Raw genomic sequence first — 22,026 nt, forward strand, 5'->3', positions numbered from 1 at the left:
ACATGTGGGATTCTGGAAATCAAACATAGATCTACTGGGTGCAAGGCAAATTTTCTACCTGCTGTATTATCATTACAGCATTTAAATAGTAGTTTAAATATGATGTGTTCTATTATTTTTATTGTTTTGATTTGTGAATATGAGAAGTGCTTATAGAACAATAAGAGTAGAACCAACAAAATCAGTTATGAAGCTAGTGTAAAATTTTTGTTGAGAAATAACTGGCTTTATGTCATATGTAGTTATAGAAATTAGATGACATATTAAGATTCTGAATAAAATTTCAAAATTGAACTAATAGGACTAGTGTTTGGATAGCTGCTGGTAATGAATTAAGAGGAATCAAAGATGTTATTGGCTTGAGCAAATGGAAAGGATGAATTTGACAATTGAGGAAAGAAAGATTGTGGGTAAAACCATTGGGAGAAATGTAAAGGGCTTTATTTTGGACTTTATTAGGTTTTAAGACAAATGTCATTATGTTGGCCTTATTGTGTTTAATTTGAGAACTATTAAATCTCCAAGAGAGATGTAGCATTGTGTTTTGAAATACATGAGTTTAAAGTTCAAGTGAAAATGTCTGTACAAAGAAGGTTAAGAGTCATTAAAGATTAGATAGTTTGAGACCATGCAGTCAAGGAAAATTACTCAAATAATTAGCCTAAATGGAGATGATAAAAGATCAGAGGACTGAACTCTGAGTTACTAAAATATTAAGAGGTTGAAGAAAGAACAGGAATCAACAAAGGAGGCTTATAAGAATGACTAGTGGGTTAAAAGGTCTGACTTAAATAGTTTGTGAGAAAATACAGGCAACAATTTAGAGGAGTTTTTGCTATTAAATGGTAGATTTAATGAGTCAATAGCTGAATGAAATGTTGGGTTTTAAGAGCGATATTTTCCCTAAAAATCATGACCATATTTAAAGGTTAAGAAGAATGTTTTAGTGAATAGGGCCAGACTAATAGCACAGTGGGTAGGGCACTTGCCTTGCACACTGCTGACATGGGTTGGATCCCCAGCTCTTTATATGTTCCCTTGAGCACTGTTAGGAGTGATCCCTTGAGTGCAGAAATAAGAGTTTGCTCTGAGCACCTTCAGATGTGGTTCTCAAACCAAATTTTTAATACTTTTATGGAAAAGAAAGGTTGATGATGTAGAGAGAGGTTAGAGAGAATAGTCAAAAGAGGTTAAAGAGGATACGGACTAGTGAAATAGAACTATTGCCTATATATTAAAAGAATAGAAATAGCCATATTAATAGGTTAAAGGACAGAATACAAGAACATAAAAAAGGATACATGTGTATTACTATGGGCTGGAGCGATAGCACAGTGGTAGGGCATTAGCCTTGCATGCAGCCAACATGGCTGACCCGAATTCGATTCCTCCTCCTCTCTCGGAGAGCCCGGCAAGCTACCAAGAGTAGCTCGTCCTCACAGCAAAGCCTGGCAAGCTCCCCGTGACGTATTCAATATGCCAGACACAGTAACAACAAAGTCTCCAATGGAGACGTTACTGGGCCCACTCGAGCAAATCGATGAACAATGGGAGGACCGTGACCATGACCGTGTGTTACTATATTGAGAAAGCTTTGCTATCTCCCTTCTTAGTAAAACATGAAGAAAAAAATGAGTTGAGGATAACAATAAGGAAGGATGTGTTAAAGATTTGAAGAGAGGACATGATATGAAATAATTTTACAAACTGATTAGACTATAAATTAGTAATATTACCTAGCAACTCTAAAAACCTACTGTTAATTAGTATTTGGTTTTCTCTAAGGTGAGATTCTGCCACATAAATACAAAACAGAAAGAAAAAGGCAAGGAATTTCAATTATTGTACAGGACGTGATTATACTGATGAATCATGGAACATAAGTTGTGCATGATAATAAAGACAATTCTATTTTTGCCCAGCGTTTATGCCAAAGGTTAAGCTTAAGAAATTTTATTTATTCAGGCATTGCTTAAAAATCAGTAATTTCTCCTAGAAGAATCAGATACTAATAAAATTATCAAACCAAAAATGTGAAATACTTATGGTGGTAAGAAATATAAAATAAGTGTGAAAGCCATTCAGGGTTTGCTCTTTAAGCCTGTGTTCTCCCTTGAACACATATATTCCCTCTTCCTACCCCATCATATCATTTGAAGCAAATTTGGTCCAATAATAATTGCCTTTATTTATTTATTTATTTTGCTTTTGGGGTAACACCTGGCGGTGCACAAGGGTTACACCTTGCTCTGCACTCAGGAGTTACTCCTGGCGGTGGTCAGGGGACCATATGGGATGCTGGGAATTGAACCTGGGTCGGCCACATGCAAGGCAAACAACCTACCTGCTGTGCTATTGCTCCAGCCCCATCCTTGCTTGATTTAAAATAAAATAAAAAAGCATGTTCCTATTAACTCATATAATTATATATTTGAACAGTTTGGAAAATCAGAAGAGTCTTAACTTAGGAATTTTAAAATTGAGTTGTGATCTGAAGAAATAAAAATTAAGAAGAAAAAAGTGTGTGTGTGTATGTATGTATTTGTGGAGATTGTTATATGTATCAAGGGATAAAATCTTAGCTGAGATCATGGAAATAAGAAGGAACAAATTTCAGGATGAAGGTAGGTCTCATAAAGAAAATAGTATTATATTTAGTACAAGCATATATTTTGTAGTCCAAATTATATAGCCCTTTTAGCAAGAGGGACTTGTACTTACAATTATGTTACTAGGATAAAACATATATAAACTGGTACTGCATTGGGCACTATAATATGTACAATAACCTACAGCATGAAAAGAACTAATAACTTTATACTTAAAGGGACATGATTGAACATTATTATATAGGAAGTGAGATCAACATATTGAATCTGACAAAGACTACTTTGGCCTAGTGTGGAGCTTAAGATGAATTAATTTCAGATGAACTCTTTTAAATTCATCTTAAAGAGATGGTGAGACATGACTCAAGTGTTAGAACACATGCTTTGCATGCATGTGATCTGTGTTGGATACCCAACATTTCCCCATTTCATGAATCCAAAACACTGGCAGATATGCCCCTGATGTCCTTCTCTCAAACACAAACACACACACACATGCACACACACACACACACACACACACACACACACATGACACAATGATTAAGCAAGGACCACCTGGTAACAATGAAGCTAAAACTTAACTTAAAAAAATGTCCAATGGACCAGAGTGACAAAAGTGACAATACAGCAGGTGGGGTGCTTTCCTTGCACACAACTGACCTGGGTTCAATCTCCAGCACTCTATATAGTTCCTTTAGCCTTCCAGGAGTAATATCAGAATAAAGAATCAGGAGTAAGCCCTTGGCATGGCTGGGTGTGCCCCGAAGCAAAGCAAAACAAAACAGAAATATATCTTGGAAATAATAGAAAAATCTTGAAAGAAATGGAGTGAAAGGATTAAGATAAAGAGGCAAACTTGACCAAACTTTGCAAATGAACATAACTGAAAATTGCTAACACAGACAAGAATGTAGCATAAGTCACTAAATGGGATGAGAAAATAAAAAATGAAAAATGTTAAAAGATAATCAAGTTTATAGATCATGAAGGAAATTCTTAAAACATTGAGTCTGAGGTATGTTTGAGATATGCAGAAATAAATATCTAATAGACTTTGACATTTGTGTGTATAAAATAAACACTACTTTATGCTTTACTACTTTTATCTTTCTGTGTTAAACTAATTTCTAATTCTAAAGAAAAAGGATTTCCAGGATATTACAAAATTAAATGTCTACCATTCCTGTCATTTCCTTTCACTTCTCAGTATGATAAATTATCACTCTAAGATAGTCATGTGGCATTTTTTATACTTACGTTTTCATAACAAAATAATTTACTTAAATCTAAATTTTTTATTTTATTCAGCAATTTATGTTTGCCTGATACAGTAGTTTCTTTGTAATGTATGAATACAAAAGTAGATGACAATATTAATGAAAACTAGTGTATACATATAATTCTGATTGATGTTTATTGCTGGTGGGAATATTAAGAAATATCTTTTATAGTTTATTTCTGTATCGTTCTTAAAATTTCAATGTTGTTCATTTGTATGAATTTAAATGAAATATATGTTATGTTTTTAAATGTAAAATTATATTGCCCGTGCACTCTGAGAAAACTATCATAAGTGATAATATAATATGCAAATGCATTATTTTTAGGCCTATTTTCAAACTCATAAAATAAAACAAATTTTCATATTTGTCTTATAGTCTATGCTTAACACATTTTTAAAACACACATCAAAATTCTGTCAAATACATATAGGAAATATCACTTTTATTTTCTTTTCAGCTGATAATGATTAATGTATTGATTTATTTGTATAAAAAAAGATTTGTAAACCTCTTCCTATTCGTCCCCAACACTGTGCGGGGTCTTCTTCCTCCCCCAGATTTTAACCCCCACACACCCACACACATACCAGGTACCCACAGGGAGCGTGGCCTCTTCAGAAATGGGCATGGCCTTATAGAAGTGGGCGTGGTCTAATTTGGGTGCAGATAGTTTACCCATACTCAGCAATCTTGTGTAATATCTCAGTCTCCGTACCTCCACACTAATATGAAGAAACAACTCAAATCCCCACCACGAGGAGTGGATGATGAAAAGAGTCCAGCAGCCTCAGTTGGTGCTGCTTACCTAAGTGATCTCTCTGAGAAAGAACTCAGATATGAAGTAATGAAGATGTTCAATGAAACAGTGAGACAGATTTCCAGTAAATTAAAGGAGGACATGAAAGATACAATCAAGAAATTACGGGAAGAAATGAGAGCAGAAATTGGAAAGCCACACACAGAAATGTCACGAATGAAAGATTCTCTAGATGAAATAAAAAACTCAGTCTGTGCCCTCAAAAGTAGAATGGCCACAGCTGAAGACAGAATCAGTGAGCTGGAAGATCAGCTGCACCAAGCCAACAGGCAACAACAAACAATGGCAAGAGACCTCAAAATAGCTCAAGAGCAAATCAAAGTCCTAGGAGATGATTCCAAGAGGTACAACATTAGAATCATTGGACTACCAATGTCAGGGAAACAATCCCAAAGAAAAAGCCATGGTTAAACAAATCGTTGCTGAAAAGTTCCCAGAGCTGGACAATGCAGCCATTCAGATTCAAGGAGCCCGAAGAGTGCCAGCTAAAAGAGACCCTAACAAAAACACTCCAAGATATATCATCGTTAGAATTATGGATGCTACAAATAGAGACACACTACTGCAAGCAGCAAGGGCAAAGGAGGAAATCACATGCAAAGGAACACCCCTTAGATTCACAGCAGACCTATCAAGAGGAAATCCTCCAAACCTGAAGGCAAAACTAAGAAGCTTCTGCACCTCAAAAGAAACAGTGACCAAAATACAGAGACAGTCTACAGAATGGGAAAGGATATTCGCCCAATACACATCTGACAAGGGTTTGATATCAAGGATATACAAAGTACTGCTTGAACTCCACAAGAAGAAAACATCGAACCCCATCAAAAAGTCTGCTGACAAAATGAACAGAAATGAACAGAAACTTTCTCAAAGAAGAAATCCGAATGGCAAAAAAGGCTCTGCATCATGAGAAAATGCTCTGCATCATTAATCCTCAGGGAGATGCAGATCAAAACAACAATGAGATATCATCTCACACCACAGAGACTGGCCCACATCCAAAAGAACAAAGCAATCGATGTTGGCATGGATGTGGTAAGAAAGGAACCCTTCTTCACTGTTGGTGGGAATGCTGACTGTTCAGCCCTTTTGAAAAACAGTATGGACGATTCTCAAAAAATTAGAAATTGAGCTCCTATTTGACCCAGCAATACCACTCCTGGGAATATATCCCAGAGAGGCAAAAATGTATAGTCTAAGAGACATCTGCACTTGTTTGTTCATTGCAGCACTCTACAATAGCCAGAATCTGGAAGAAACCTGAGTGCCCAAGAACAGATGACTGGTTCAAGAAACTTTGGTCAACAGCTACACAATGGAGTACTATATAGCCGTTAGAAAATATGAAGTCATGAAATTTACATACCAGTGGTACTACATGGAAAGTATGCTAAGTGAATCGAGTCAGAAAGAGAGGGACAGACATAGAAAGATTACATTCATCTGGGGAATATAAAGTAACAAAATAGGAGATAACAACCAAGAATAGTGGAGATAAGTAACAGGAGGTTAATTCCGTGGCTTGGAGGCCAGCTGCACATGCTAGGGGAATAGGCAGCTCAGATAGAGAAGGGATAACCAAGTAAAGGGTGTTAGGAGGATCCTCCCAGGATGGGAGATGCATGCTGAAATTAAACTATAGACAGAACATGATTGCCACTCAATGTTCTTTTGCAAACCAAGAGAGAGAGAGAGAGAGAGAGAGAGAGAGAGAGAGAGAGAGAGAGAGAGAACAAAAGGGAATGCCCTGCCACAGAGACAGGGTGGGATGGGAGGGGATAGGTGGGAGGGAGAGATACTGGGATCCGTGATGGTGGAGAATGGGCACTGGTGGAGAGATGGGTACTCGATTATTGTATAACTGAAATCCAAGCACAAAAATTCGTTAGTCTACAATTGTAACCTCATGGTGCTTCACTAACAAAAATTTAAAAACAAAAAAAAAAAAGATGTGTAACAAGAAAAATGCTGTGTTTTTATACTTTTCAAAGCTTTTCAGAATAGTAACTCCGATTTAGAATCTGCTTAAATATTTAGAATGTTTTCTTGTCACCCAGGACTGGTGGATTCCCAGGGGATTCCGAAGACATTCTAAGATAGTGACAATAATAAAGTGCTTCTAGGTGGTCAGAAAACATTTTTGGTACATGTAAAGATTAAAGGTTAATAAACATAATAGTTTTAAAAGGTTAAAAAAATAGTAATCAAAATAAATTTATATTCGAGCACATAAAATAGACTTAATGGCTTCTGTTCTTTTTAAACACTATTTGAACATTTAAAAAAAATCACTCAAAAGTGAAGATAGTCTAAAATTTCAAGTACTTTTGATAAGTACTGTGTAATTTAATTTTCTTTAGTTTTTGTTATTTGGGTCAGACCTAGCTAGCAGAGCCCAGGGGTCATTCCTGGCTCTGTACTTAGGAGTGATCTCCTAGGGGATCATAAATTATGCTGAGTATATGAATCAGGGTCAGCCACATTTAAAGCAAGTGCCTTACCTCTGTCTCCATAAATATTGTTTATAGATAGTAACATTCTTCATTTATCTGAACACTGAAAGTTTGTTAATCACAGTTCATGTTAATTTCTAACATTCACTAATATTTTAATATTTCCTAAGTTGAATATATTTTCAGTGATTTTAAGATTTTTCTCTCAGAAGCATGTCTTAATTTAGTTTTATCATAAACTTAGACTTTTACATACTTATAAATTTTTATAATGAACTGGGTTTACATATTGAGGACCATGGTATTATAATATTTTATATTATTGTTTGAATGTATTCAATTGACTACTTTTGCTTACCAATTACTATGAACCACAATTAGTACAACATACATAGCAATTTTTGCAAGGTTTCTCTCCAGAAAAATTTATATGAATGAAGCCATTTTATATCAATTGTTTTCAGATAACTAGGGTCTATCTTTCTTTCTTTTTTGTTGTTTCATTTTGTTTTGTTTTTGTGTCATACCCAGTGATGCTCAGGTATTACTCCTGTCTCTGCATTCAGGAATTAGTTACTCCTGGTAACCTTGGGAATGGCCAGGGATCAAACCCAGGTCAGCTGCATGCAAAGGCAAAAATTATCTACCCATGAGGCCCATAAAGATAAAAATTCTTAAATGTGCTCTAGTCCTTCTGTATTATTTATCTAAAAGGCAGTACAAAATATAATGACCACTTTAAATGAACCAGTTAGGGAAAAAACAGGAACTAACTTCAAATGATCTGAAGTACAATGTGTCAAAATAAATCTGTTTGCCCTCCTGTGTTTTTAAACGGCCATTAGATTGGGAAGCAAGTTAAATGACATGTAAAATACAAAGTATGAGACCTTGTATTAGAGACATAGTAGTAAACTATGACTTCAACTAAATCATGTATGAAAGGAAACTGGCATTATGGTACCTGTATCTTCTGTCCTGGCAGAAAGCAATGTTTTGAATATGTTTAAAATACTTCATGCATCATATACCTGTGACAAATAAAAATTGTTAGAAAAAAATCTATTTTCTTCAGACTGTGGGGTTCAGTTAATAATCTAAGTTAATAATAGCACTGTCGTTGAAGCGTTCAGCATAAGAGAAAAAACACATGGAGAGTGCGGGATCCCGGAGGAAAAAGAAAAAAGAAAAAACAGGTTCCAAAAAGATCACCCGCAAGTTCCAGATGGAGTAGGTGCCGCATCCCACCTCCCCCAGATGGAACCCCGGTGACCAGAAGCCTCTACAAACACAGCTCGAGTATGCGGGAACGAGGACTTTTTCTCAAAACCGCGCGGCCGCGTAAGCGGCCGCGCGACATCTATATACAAAGTGATCAATAAGAAGTAAACCACCCAATCTTTCTCCCTGAAAGTCAGAGTTAAGTTTGGAGCACGGCCACAGCCCCAGAAACACAAGGACTTAATGCAGAACCCAGCAGCTTAGAGCAGAAAAGTGAAAGGACTATGCGTTAATCCAGGCCATCAAGTCTGCCGGAGGGGAAAGGGTGTTGCCCCATTCGCCCTCTCTTCTCTGGAAAGAAGGATGGCGGCCACATGGGAGCCTTGTGGACAGCAGGTATGAGCCGGGGGTGTGGGGGCGACTAAAACCTCATGGGAAGGGGGGCGTTCTGGTCCGTCCTTCACGCCCTACCGAGGTCACCAGCTGCCCCCCACGAGCGGCTCTCCAGCACTGCCACAGCCCCAGAAGCACAAGGGCTTAATGCAGAACCCAGCAGCTTGGAGCAGAAAAGTGAAAGGACTATGCGTTAATCCAGGCCATCAAGTCTGCCCAGAGGGGAAAGGGTGTTGCTCCCTTCCGCCCTCCTCCCTCTGGAAAGAAAGATGGCGGCCACATGGGAGCCTTGCGGACAGCAGGTATGAGCCGGGGATGTGGGGGCGACTAAAACCTCATGGGAAGGGGGGCGTTCCGGTCCGTCCTTCACGCCCTACCGAGGTCACCAGTCACCCCCCACAAGCGGCTCTCCAGCTCAGCCATGGCCCCAGAAGCACAAGGACTTAATGCAGAACCCAGCAGCTTGGAGCAGAAAAGTGAACGGACTATGTGTTGATCCAGCCCATCAAGTCTGCCGGAGGGGAAAGGGTGTTGCCCCATTCGCCCTCTCCTCTCTGGAAAGAAAGATGGCGGCCACATGGGTGCCTTGTGGACAGCAGGTATGAGCAGGGAGTGTGGGGGCGACTAAAACCTCATGGGAAGGGGGGCGTTTCGCTCCGCCCTTCACGCCCTACCGAGGCCACCGGTTGCCCCCCGCGAGCGGCTCTCCAGCACGGCCAAGACTCCAGAACACAGAAACCAGTTTCTTAACTATCTGACTTTCAGTAGAAATACTTCCAGGGTCAATAGGTAAAATAGCAGAAATCCAAAACCAACATTTAATTCTTTAACCCAGCTGTAGAAAGCAAATCACTTCACAATGCTTTTTCAGCATGTCTGATCTGGGGGGGGGGGGGGGTAAACTCTAAATAATAGTGGTGAATCTTTTATTGAAACAATGAATCTAATCAAAGCAGATAGAGTGTTAACTAGAATTCATCTGCCTCACAGGGACGGGGAGGGGTGGGGGGTGGGGTTTTATTGGGGTTCTTCATGGTAAAAAATAAGTATTGGTAAAGGGAAATGTGTTTGATATTTGCATTACTGAAACATAAACCTGAAAGCTTTGTAACCTTTCCCACAGTGATTAAATAAATTAAAAAAAAAAAATAAACACAAAAAAAAAAAATAGCACTGTCCTCTGTTGTTCATCAGTTTGCTCGACTGGGCACCAGCAAGGTCTCCATTGTGAGACTTGTTACTGTTTTAGATATATCTAATAGGCCACGGGGAGCTTGCCAGGCTCTTCCCTGCAAGAGGGATACTCTCAGTAGCTTGCTGGGCTCTCTGAGAGGGACGGAGGAATTGTACCCGGATTAATAATACTGTTTGTTCCAAATGTAGTTATTATTATTAATAATTATTTAATAGGTTAGTAATAGTAAGTTAAGTCTTAGTTCTTTTCTTACAAGATTATTTCTAAATAAAAATTAAAATCTCAAACTTCAAACTGAATTAATGAAAAGTAATATTTACCTGGTAAATTAATCTATACTTTAGATAGTAATTTTCAGTTTCCAAATTGTTTTCAGAATTTTGCTTTCTTCAAGGTCTTTAATTCACTAATGCTTCAAAAAGTGCTTGGTTGGGGCTGGAGAGATAGCACAGTGGCTAGGACATTTGCCTTGCATGCAGCCAACCAGGGTTCGATTCCCAGAATCCCATATGATACCCTGAGCACCGCCAGGAGTAACTCCTGAGTGCTGAGCCAGAGTAACCCCTGTGCATCACCGGGTTTGACCAGAAAAGCAAAAAAAAGAAGTGCTTGGCACTTATGTCCATAAGAGCAATGCAATTTTAGGGCTAAAATTAAAACTGGTTATTTCTTCCACTTTATCTTTGTTTTGAACATTCATCTATTCAATATGCCAGTGGAATGCATTTAAGCAGATACACGCATTCTGATTGTTCTTCACTATTATCTTCATTTTCACAAATGTTCTGGCAATGTTCCTGTTCATTAGGAGCTCATCAAATTATAAATGCATTTACAGAAGTAAATTGACAATTGACTGAGTTGTGATTGTGTTTGTGTTCTCAAAGACATTATTTAATTAAAATTATGTTGGTAGAGGGAATCCTAAGGATATGACCACCAAATTGACCTGCAAGCTTGACCTGATAAGATTGGATATTCCTCATACATCCTCCCTAAAGATATATATTAAACTTTTATCCTTAGAATGACTAGAAGCTTGTAACCACTAGGTAATGTTTGTCACAAAGAGTTTCTGCTTCTGAGTACAACTTTAAATTGTATAATGTGTTGCAGAGGTCATCTCAGTTACAGGCATGTTTGATTACAGCTAAACATTCTATAAAACCTTGAGATTTTCAGGGAAATAAATAGTTTAGTAGTCAGACCTGAGTTTGAATCCAAGCAGAGGACATGAGTAGCATGGCATCTCCAGTTCTAAGCATTGAACCATTCTATACATTTGGCCATGTATAAGTATACGGAAATGACCTTGGCCCCAAAATACTGCTTGGGAGGCCCCTGTTCAAACCCCTCTGAGATTTATGGCATGGGAAAGTGAAAAATTGCTCCCCAAAATATTCAGACAACATCCTCCTGTAGAAGTTCCTTAGTTATTTAAAAGTACAATATCTCACTCTGTAATAGCTTGCCTCTTCTTTGCAACTCTTCAGGCTTTCTGTGCGTGGAATTCACTGGGTTTTAGATTACAATGGGGTTGTACCCAAGAAATTATTTTGCTGTCTATTGAATTTAATAGTCTATTGAATATCTTGGTAATGATATTCATATAAAAATATGAATGGGTTTTGATTCTAGTTTTTTTCTACAATTAAATGTAAGTTAACTAGTAACTTAAGAGTTTTGTCCTCACCAGTGAATAAATATAGTCAGGTTTCCATATCATAGAAGATTGTGTTTCCTTAAAATTGCTGCATATCAAACTTACCAACAAAATACAAAACCTTCTTAATTATTAATAAGAATCTACAGAGAAAGAGTCACTTGTCATTATAATGTAATGTCCCTGAAGTTGAACCTTAGAGACTCTTGGATCTTCTTTTATTTCTGCCTTGGCTCAAACCCCTCAAATCATCCTTGGAAAATAGTCTATTTCCAATTGCAATTGAGTTCCTTTGGAGATAAGAACTATCCTTGTCAGGGAAGATTTTCCTGCTACATCAAAAATTCTTATGTTGTGATTAAAGAGCTGTATTGGATTTGAGTGGTGGGAAATAAAAATGACTATCTTCTCCACTTGGAGCTAAAACTGTGTGTACAGTAAGTAAACCATAATACTTTGGACAAAAATCTGAAGGAATTTGAGATAAAATGATATTTAAATTTTTATGCCTCTTTCTCAACTGTTCAACTCCATTAAGTAAATCTCAAAAGTAAAATTCAACAACAAAACCACCTATGTATAAAACTAAACAGAAAATACCATGGCCTCAATATCTAAATTAACTTTCCATTAAAATACTGATAAAATATATATCTTACTCTTCTTCATTCCAGCAGATACACAAACACACAGAGTAAACTTCCTCATATATATATATAATTTAGCTCATCTAGACATATAAATATATATTAGCTCTGATATAGATACAACAACAACAACACTGTCCTCCCATTGTTCATCGAGTTGCAGGAGCGGGCCCAGTAACGTATTAACCCTTAATTAACTATTCCCTTAACAACTAACTAAATCCAAAGTCTATTAAAGTGGTACGTAAAACAAGACAACATATTGACCCTGATATAAACTAAAATAACTATGAAGATTGAAGAAACTATAGCATTGAAAGTTCTATTTTGCCTCTGTATCAAAAATAATAGGAAATATTTTCATCTAGAATGTCTTATAGGATATGGTATTTAAATATCCTTTGGAAATTTGAAACATTTTCATTGACTATGACTATGCTTGGTTAAATCAAGGAGATATCTGCTAACACTTTACCCTTGGATTAGTAAAATACCAGTTCAAATAAATTGCTGTAAATTGTAGTGATGAACAAGTATACCTAACAATTTGATTAAATTATTTTCAGGAGAATTGTACTAAGGAATTAAAATGATATTCATCAAATATTTGGGCTGGAATGATAGCACAGCGGGAAAGACGTTTGCCTTGCATGCAGCTAACATGGCCTACACGAGTTCAATTCCTCTGCCCCTCTCAGAGAGCCCAGCAAGCTACCAAGAATATCTCACCTGCAGGGCAAAGCCTGGCAAGCTACCTGTGATGTATTCGATATGCCAAACACAGTAATAAGTTTCACAATGTTACTGGGCCCGCTCGAGCAAATCAATGAACAACGGGAGGATAGTGATAGTGATAGTGATCAAATATTTAAACATATGTCAAACTTGATACTATTGACTTCAAGCCTACTATGAAAAATTCAAGCATACTAGAAATGTGGATTTGCAGAATCCAACATTCAGAAGGCGTAAGAAACTCAAAATTGTCAGCACAACAAAAATACGAATAACACACTTGGCGTAGCCATAGAAACCAACAGAAAAATAGCATGTTCACTTGTGATTGTTACCTCTATGCTCAACTGTATCATCAGTGATTATGTCAAGTCTAATATAGGTCATAGACCTTTTGTGATTGTCTTTGACATGATAAATTATGAACAAACTTCTTTCAGTGAAGTTGCATTTAGAGAACTAAGCTTGAAACATGGTTTTCAGCTTGCCCCGCAGTTCACGGAGAACCTCTTGTGTTTTATAAATCCTATTTGATTTGTGTTTTACTTTAGATAGATTCTATAACATGTCCTGTTTCAGTTGCCTACTCTACAATGTCTAATTTTCAATTACTTGTACCTAGGGTATATTTCATCTTCCCCATTTTAAGATGCACTAGTGTGCTCAACATTCTTGAACATATAAAATGCAGTATGCCTATCATTTCTATTAATGTTATCACTGTTATTTGTTTTAATCATTTGATTTTTCTTCAGGTATTAAATGTTTAGATTTGTTTTTGCATATCTGTCATTATCTCATGGAATTATAGATATTTTAATTTGCTTTGTAATTGACTCAACATTTTATTCCTATAAAATCATATGCTCTATTTGGGTAAACAGTAACTTGGAAGTAGTTTAATCTTTGGATCATACTATCATAATATCTATTTGAGACTTCCTTTCTCACTCAATAATGAGTACCTTATAGTTGACAATGAATAATGAAGTTTTCTGGCCTGAATTGCAAAGGAAAGCACTATATATGACCAAGGGTGATCTCTAGATATATTTCCTAGAAATTACGTTGCAGTTTGGGGCCTTTTACTCACATGATGACATTTTATACTTAAGACTCATAGAGCAATTGCATCTGTCATGTCTCTCTCTGTGCAGCTTCTATCTTCCTGGTGTTCTGCTCTGCAAACTATAGCCATATTGGTTGTTCCAGACCCACAGTTGCACCGCTAATTCTCAACTGAAGTGTAGTATCCCATATTGTTTATTTTGTCTGTGTCACCATCTGGTATATTTCTTCAGGCAGTAAAGTAGAACAAAAGACTCACCTTTTTGGTTTTACATTTCTTAAGGATTATAATTCTTTATTGCCTATGGCCAATGTGTCAAGAATCATTATTTTGTAGAGTTGTATTGGCTTTAAAATTGTTTTAGATGGTATCATATACTGAACATAACCCCTAATTTTTTTTGCCAATGCCCAGTCAGTGTGACTTTATTGCACATGGTATTTCTAGTGAAGTTAAGATTTAGTAAAGTTCTAAGGATCAGAAGTTGATCTCAATTATTGTCATAGGAAGACTCTCATGAAAAATGATATTTTTATCCACTCCCCTCTTCTCCTTGTTCCAAGATGCTCAGAATAAAGGTCATGTAAGGTTATATTTGTATTAGGAGAAAATTTATTTTTGTCTTTAAAGGACCAGTTTGTGGTATTTTGTCATGTGCAAAAAAATTAACATAGGTAGATGGAGAAATCGTGTTCCTCTCATTCTTTTTTGACTGAAAGCAGAAATAAGAGTTAAGTAATTCTAATAAGAAAATAAAATTTGGAGTTTTATTTACAAAAATAATAATAAAAAGGAGAGCATCAATCTCTTGGAGTAGACAACAGACTCCATGGCACCACTTTACTTGGTCTCTATTTTTCACCAAAGAATTGATGGGACTCATAACTTCAAGAGGGATTAGTCAAAATCTTTACTGGTGTATCAGTACATGAGACACTGTGGACGGAGTCTAAAACTTATATATGTATTGAGATACACAATATTCATGTTTTCCACATAAATAGTGAAAAGAAATGAATTTTAGACCAAATTCTAAATAAATTTAGAATTAAGACAAAAGAAGTGATATTATAGTGGGAAAAGAGCTTACCTTGCATGGTGGCCAACCTGGTTTAAAACTCTGATACCCCATAATGTCCTCTGAGCCCTGCCATGAGTGATCCCTTAAAGCAGAGGCAGTAGTAAGCCCTGAGAACCACCTGGTGTGACCACAAATCAAACAAATAAAGATGAAAAATATCAGAAAAGCAAAATTCATGACCATGTTTTGTACATAGTTTTCTTATGACTAGCAGAAATTCTTAAAGATTTTCTCCAAAAATTAAAGTAAGAGTTTCAAAGTTCTGGGTTTTTACATCTGGATTTTGAAATCTATTTGCCTGATATAAGAATAAAATATATCATATATAATAAAAGTTTGTAAGCAAAGCATCATTCATCAAAGTATTCATGTTTTCACAGATTTTAGATAACACCTTAGTAGAATAATTTGTTTAACTAAACAAGTTTTTATATGTTTTTGTGGGATGTGATTTCTAAAAGAGAATAGAAGTAGTGGCTAGGAAGAAGCATACAACAGTTTCCCTTATCCTGTTTTGATTATGTCTTCCCTGAAAACTTCAAAAGCTATTAATATCATGGGAAAAAGTATTTTTAAAGAACTGGACCAATATCATTCAAACATATGCCTTAAGCCTTATAAATTTGTAATTTTGGTTCTTTTGACATGAGTATATTTTATTAAGCTGAGAATATTTGGTTAAATCTACCATTAATAAAAACTATTGATAGGAAAATGAGTATATTTTAAATAAGTAATATGGTAACACTTATTGAAAACTCAGAATTAATTGACAAATTTAACTCTATTGAAGTGTCAATAATTGAACAATTCTAAAAGTATAATGAAGATTATATTCTATATTGTTAGAATTATATTCTATATAATATACATGATTATATGTAGATTATATATAATATATAGAATATATATACTTTTATATATCATAAAACTAGATTATATGTGGGAATATGTGTAATTATATTTAATTTGTTACTTATGCTATTTCGGGCTGGAGCGATAGCACAGCAGTAGGGCGTTTGCCTTGCATGCAGCCAACATGGCCAACCCGAGTTCGATTCCTCCGCCCCTCTCGGAGAGCCCGGCAAGCTACCGAGAGAATCTCGCCCACACAGCAGAGCCTGGCAAGCTCCCTGTGACGTATTCGATATGCCAAACACAGTAACAACAAAGTCTCCAATGGAGACATTACTGGGCCCGCTCGAGCAAATCGATGATCAACGGGAGGGCCTTTACCTTTACCTTTACCTTTTACTTATGCTATTTAATAAATATATATTGTACATATTTATAATTCTGTAAGTAGATAATATAATTATAAGTACATATAGAGTATATGATTACAAAAATATAAATCTATTTTATAATTCTAGAAAATGTTTACATCTATATAGTGTTTGCATGTTTTCATGTGTAGGATTTCTACATATATTTTCTTTCATTGTAAAAAATTGACTGATTTTTCAGTAACTGAATCATAAAATTTAAAAAATATTCACTTATATCACTTGTCACTTGTCATCCCATTGATCATTGATTTGCTCAAGTGGGTGCCAGCAGTGCTTCCATTCGTTCCTGTCTCATGCTAGTGTAGCCCAGTGGCATTTGCTTGCTCCAGGAATATGAAGAACCTCAAACCGTTTGTTCAGGGTTTTCACGAAGAAGTCTGACCATCTCATAGGTGGGCAGCCACGCGTTCCTTTGACGTCCCACAGAATCCAATTGGTAACAGCTCTCGTCCAGCAGTCGTCTCCAAATTGCATTACGTGTCCAGTCCATCTGATTTTCTACATCTTGGCAAATGAGACAGCATACCTCATTGTTGATGGAGGTCAGAACTCCTGATTCCTTCTCTCATTTGAGTGAAATGTGATATTCCAAGCATAGCTCTTTCGATTCCTCTTTGGGATACCCGAATAGTATTCTTGTTCTGTTTTCATAGGGCCCAGGTATCAGAGGCATATGTTAGTGCAGGAAGAATGGTGGAGTCGAAAAGATGTGCACGGAGTCGGAGATTGTTCGGCCTCTTAACAACTTCTTCCATGCTCTTGAGGCATTTCTCACTGCTCTCTTCCTCCTGCGCAGTTCAGGCACCAAGTTGTTCCTCATGTTTTGTTCTTGACCCAGGTACACATGGCTGCTGCATTTGGAGATGTTCGTTCTGTTGAGAGCAGGTGGAATGTCAAGCACTAGTTCATTTTTCATGAACATTGTCTTAGTGAGATTCAGCTGCAGTCTGATCTTTCCACACTCAAGTGGTAAAAGTTGGCCAGCATTTGTGCCACCTGACTAATGTTTGGTGTTATGAGAATGATGTCATCAGTGAAGTAGAGATGGTGTAATTGCCAACCGTCTATCTTCACTCCCATTCCAGTTGTCGAATGACATTCTCAAGGGTTGCACTGGAGAGTTTCGGTGAAATGGTATCACCCTGCTAAACCCCTCTCTTTACATCGATGATCACTTCCTTGTAGAATGTTGAAATCCTGGTAGTGAATCCATAATACGGCTCGTGGAGGATCCTGATGTACGAGTTTGAATGCCCTTTTTGGCGAGGGTTTCAATGACCACTTTAGTCTCAACAGAATCAAAAGCTTTTTGTTCTGTTTAAAAAATATTAACAATCATAAAATACAATATTTGAAGTTATATGTGTCTACCTTTAAGTATATATTTTGCGTATTTTAAAAGGTGATTGTTTGAATATAGTTGTAATTTATATAAAATATTCATTATTTGCTAAAATATTTTTAATTTAGTAAAATATTTTCTATTGGAATTTATGAAGAGTATTTCATTACTAAGAATGTCTTTCTAGAAATCACATTGCTTCCTACATATGACTAGGAAAGAATTGATTTGAGCATAGATTTCATATTTAGGTGATAACTAATCTTAATAAAATACCATATTTAATATACAGCACTTATCTATCTTTTTTTACTTCCTATCTTTATTTTATTTTAAACACTATAAAAATATTCATGGGCTGGAGCAATAGCACAGCGGGTAAGGCGTTTGCCTTGCATGCGGCCGACCCGGGTTCAATTCCCAGCATCCCATATGGTCCCCTGAGCACCTCCAGGGGTAATTCCTGAGCGCAGAGCCAGGAGTACCCCCTGTGCATCGCCGGGTGTGACCCAAAAAGAAAAAAAAAATTCATGTTTGTTCACAATATGAAGACAAATGGACATTTCTTTTCTTGTGTGTATGTTTTCTTTTCTCTATTTTTTCATTTCTTTATCTTTTCCATTTTTATATTTTTCAATGATTTATGTTTTCCATTTTATATTAAGAGCAAAATAACTCATTACCTGAAGATTTAATTAATTTTCATTTGCACTCTTTTTCAGATGATTAATAGTTAACATAGATTGATCTTTGTATTGGTCGTTTGACCTGCTATTTTTCATTTTTCTTTGCTTACTGTCCTTCGGCATATTGTCAATCTTACTGACAGTATTTGTAGGACATGTCCTATGAGTTAATTTTCAAACAAGATAAAATTTAAAAAGTGGAACATAATTACCATGCCCCACCACAAAGTGTCTATAGACCCCCATCATGTCCCTCTATTACTCTAGTCCACTTTTCTCCCAACCTCTACCCAAGAATTTTGAAATACTTTTTGTGTTCCAATCCTGAAAATTTGTTCATTGCACAGTACTATCAATTCTTCTGAATTTCCTTTCTCTATACTTGACAGATAAATGAGATATCTGATATTTCTCTTTTTTCTCCATGATTTATTTTACTTTTCTAGATACTGTACAATTTCATCCACATTACAATGAGTTGTAGAATTTTAAAAGGTAGTTTTTGAGAGGACTCCAAAATCTTTTGAAAGTGTAAAGATAAAATAATGAAATTATTTTTAAAGTAAAATTAAATCAGTAAATAAATTTAGTTATTCTCCTAGGAAGGGAAAATGACAATGCTAATAAATAGTTATCTATTAATTACCTCTTTAGAAACATGTCACTGGTGTCTATATCATACAGCTTTGCAAACATAGGTGATTAAAAAGCATATTTTTATTCCAAGGTAAGTTCTTGCCTTCTTTATTTATAAAGTATATATCTACTTTTACTGAAAATGAATGACAGAATATTTTAAACTAAAAATAATTTAACTGACTTAAAACATTCTTTCTACATATTTGCTTTATATTTTAAAAATCCTTAAAATTAGGCATACTATCCAGATTAATCACATTTTGAATTACTCAAAATGAAAAGTAAAACGTTTTAATTTAATTATGATGATAAATTCAAAACGAAAATAATATCATGAATCAATTGAGGTTGATTCGACAATATTGTTTGTCTAACATTTTCAGCGTACCACATTCTATGCTTCTTTGGACACGTGAAATTTAGATGTCAGATTACCCTGGGTCAGTGATTTAGAGTCCAGATCTGGCTCTCATTTACCTATGGATTTTACCACATCTCTACAGTGGAGAGTTTTAGGATTTACTGAGATGACAACATCACTTAGGACCTGACCTCACCTTTCATCCATTTGTGGATATCTAGAAATCTGGAATTCCCAGTTGAAAAGGACTGCTGTAAGGACATGCTGACCATTGCAGAGCTTTGCAAACACCAAACCTGAGGGAAGGTAGGTGACTTGTAGGGGAATTAAGAAAGGGAAGAGTGAAAATAGGAAGCAAGCTCTGGGAATAAAAAAATAGTGAAGGTATGTAGAAGTTCAGAGGAATTTGGAAGCAGCTTTCAACCTTAACAGTTTATATAAATCTGAATTTTCATGCTTTGATGCAGATATTCATCAAAGAAGGATAAAATATTCTATATTGTGAAGTATAGTCTTAAATTTTTAACGTTCAAATAGTGAGCATTATATGACTCTTATACTCCAATATTGAACATGATTTTGATGATATTCTATATCACAGTAAGTAAAGGTAGAAAAACACTGAGAATGAATCATCTTAATTGACAACAAAGTTGAATAATTTATGTCACAAATGTTTGCTTTTGCTTACTTTTTGCTCCTCCAGGTTTACCAAATTAAAATTTTATGAGGTTTAATACAATGACAAAAATGGACATTGACCAATGTCTGATTCTATTTTGGGATCCATAAAAATTGAATGACTTATTTTTTTTAAAGTGTTACCATATTCTCTTTATCTCTACAGTCATTTAGATCATATATAAATATACAGGTATACATTATAATTATTAATATTCTTGAGACCCTAATATACTATGATCTTTTTAATAAACTGAGTTTCACCTTACACGCGGTCAACATGGCCGACCCGAGTTCGATTCCACCGCCCCTCTTGGAGAGCCCGGCAAGCTACCGAGAGTATTCGATATGCCAGACACAGTAACAACAAAGTCTTCAATGGAGACGTTACTGGGCCTGCTCGAGCAAATCGACGATCAACGGGAGGGCCTTTACCTTTACCTTTTTAAGTGACAAATAAAATTATCTTGATTCAAATATAAATGGAATACAAAATACAAATGAGATCGGAAAATATAATGCTCTAAATTATTTTATAAAAAATGAAAGACGCATAGAATAGAATATTACTCATATAAAATGCAACAAATATTGTTATCCCATAATATAAATCTTAAAAGAACTTTTTTAGAAATAATTTATGAGGTAAAAATACTTTATTAACAAAAGGACTATGAATGATGATAGAAATACTTCTAGTTTCAAGCTATATACAAAAATATAAACTTGATGATCATGAATTATATGTGATTATATTTTCAAGGATATTGTCTAAGCACCAATTTCATGTGTGATTTATTTTCAAAATGTGTTTACTATAATACATTTTCAAGGTCCATTTACTCAAGATGAGGTCTAAATCATATAAAATGTAATTTCTTATTAACTACAGAGATAGAATAGTCTCTTAAAATACCAGAATTCATATGAATTTCTATAGTAAAATTATTTTAATAAATTAAAAATATTATAATTTGTTATATTTTACAGAGGCTGGCACATATCATTAAGGAAAAGTTGGAAGTTCACTTTATCCTTAATATTTCTGCTAGAATGAATGCACCAAGTCTTCTTAGTCTCATTACTTCAAATTTGCATCTACTTATTCAATAAATTATTTAGAGAGTTTGGCATATCTGCAAGACACTATGCTAGGTGCTGTGTTATAAACATGCATATATATGCAAATATGAACAAATATTCTGCATAAGAAAATTAAGAATATAGTCAGAAATATAGGTAACTGTATTTAGATTTGAAATAAACCACATTTATGCTTATTAAGAAATTACTAACACGTGATAAATCATGTGCCTCCCTGAATGTCTACATCATTGCTAAAAGTAAACAAGGTAACTTTATCTTTCAGCATTGAACAAATGATGTATTTCAGTATAATAAGGTGTTTCAAAAAATATACTTAGTTTTTATACTTATTTTACATAACACAGACTCAAAATTATTAAACATCAATTAATTTGGTCATTAATTTCAATTAATTACTTAAAATTTACTTGCAATTTCAAATTTTATGAGGGCATGAAAATTTATAATCATCATATTCTGTGTGTTCATCTAGAAGAAACATGAGAGGCATAAAAATATTCAAACACCACTGTGACTCAAGTTTGATTCCTCTGCCCCTCTCGGAGAGCCCAGCAAGGTACCGAGAGTATCTCGCCCGCACGGCAAAGCCTGGCAAGCTACCTGTGATGTACTTGATATGCCAAACACAGTAACAACAATTCTCACAATTTGTTGTGAGACGTTACTGGTACCCGCTCAAGCAAATTGATGAACAACAGGAGGACAGTGCTACAGCACTACAGTTATAAAAACTGTCCTCTTGTTGTTCA

The sequence above is a fragment of the Sorex fumeus genome, unplaced genomic scaffold, assembly GCF_029834395.1.
Source record: "Sorex fumeus unplaced genomic scaffold, SorFum_2.1 ptg000098l, whole genome shotgun sequence".
NCBI classification, from domain to species: Eukaryota; Metazoa; Chordata; class Mammalia; order Eulipotyphla; family Soricidae; genus Sorex; species Sorex fumeus.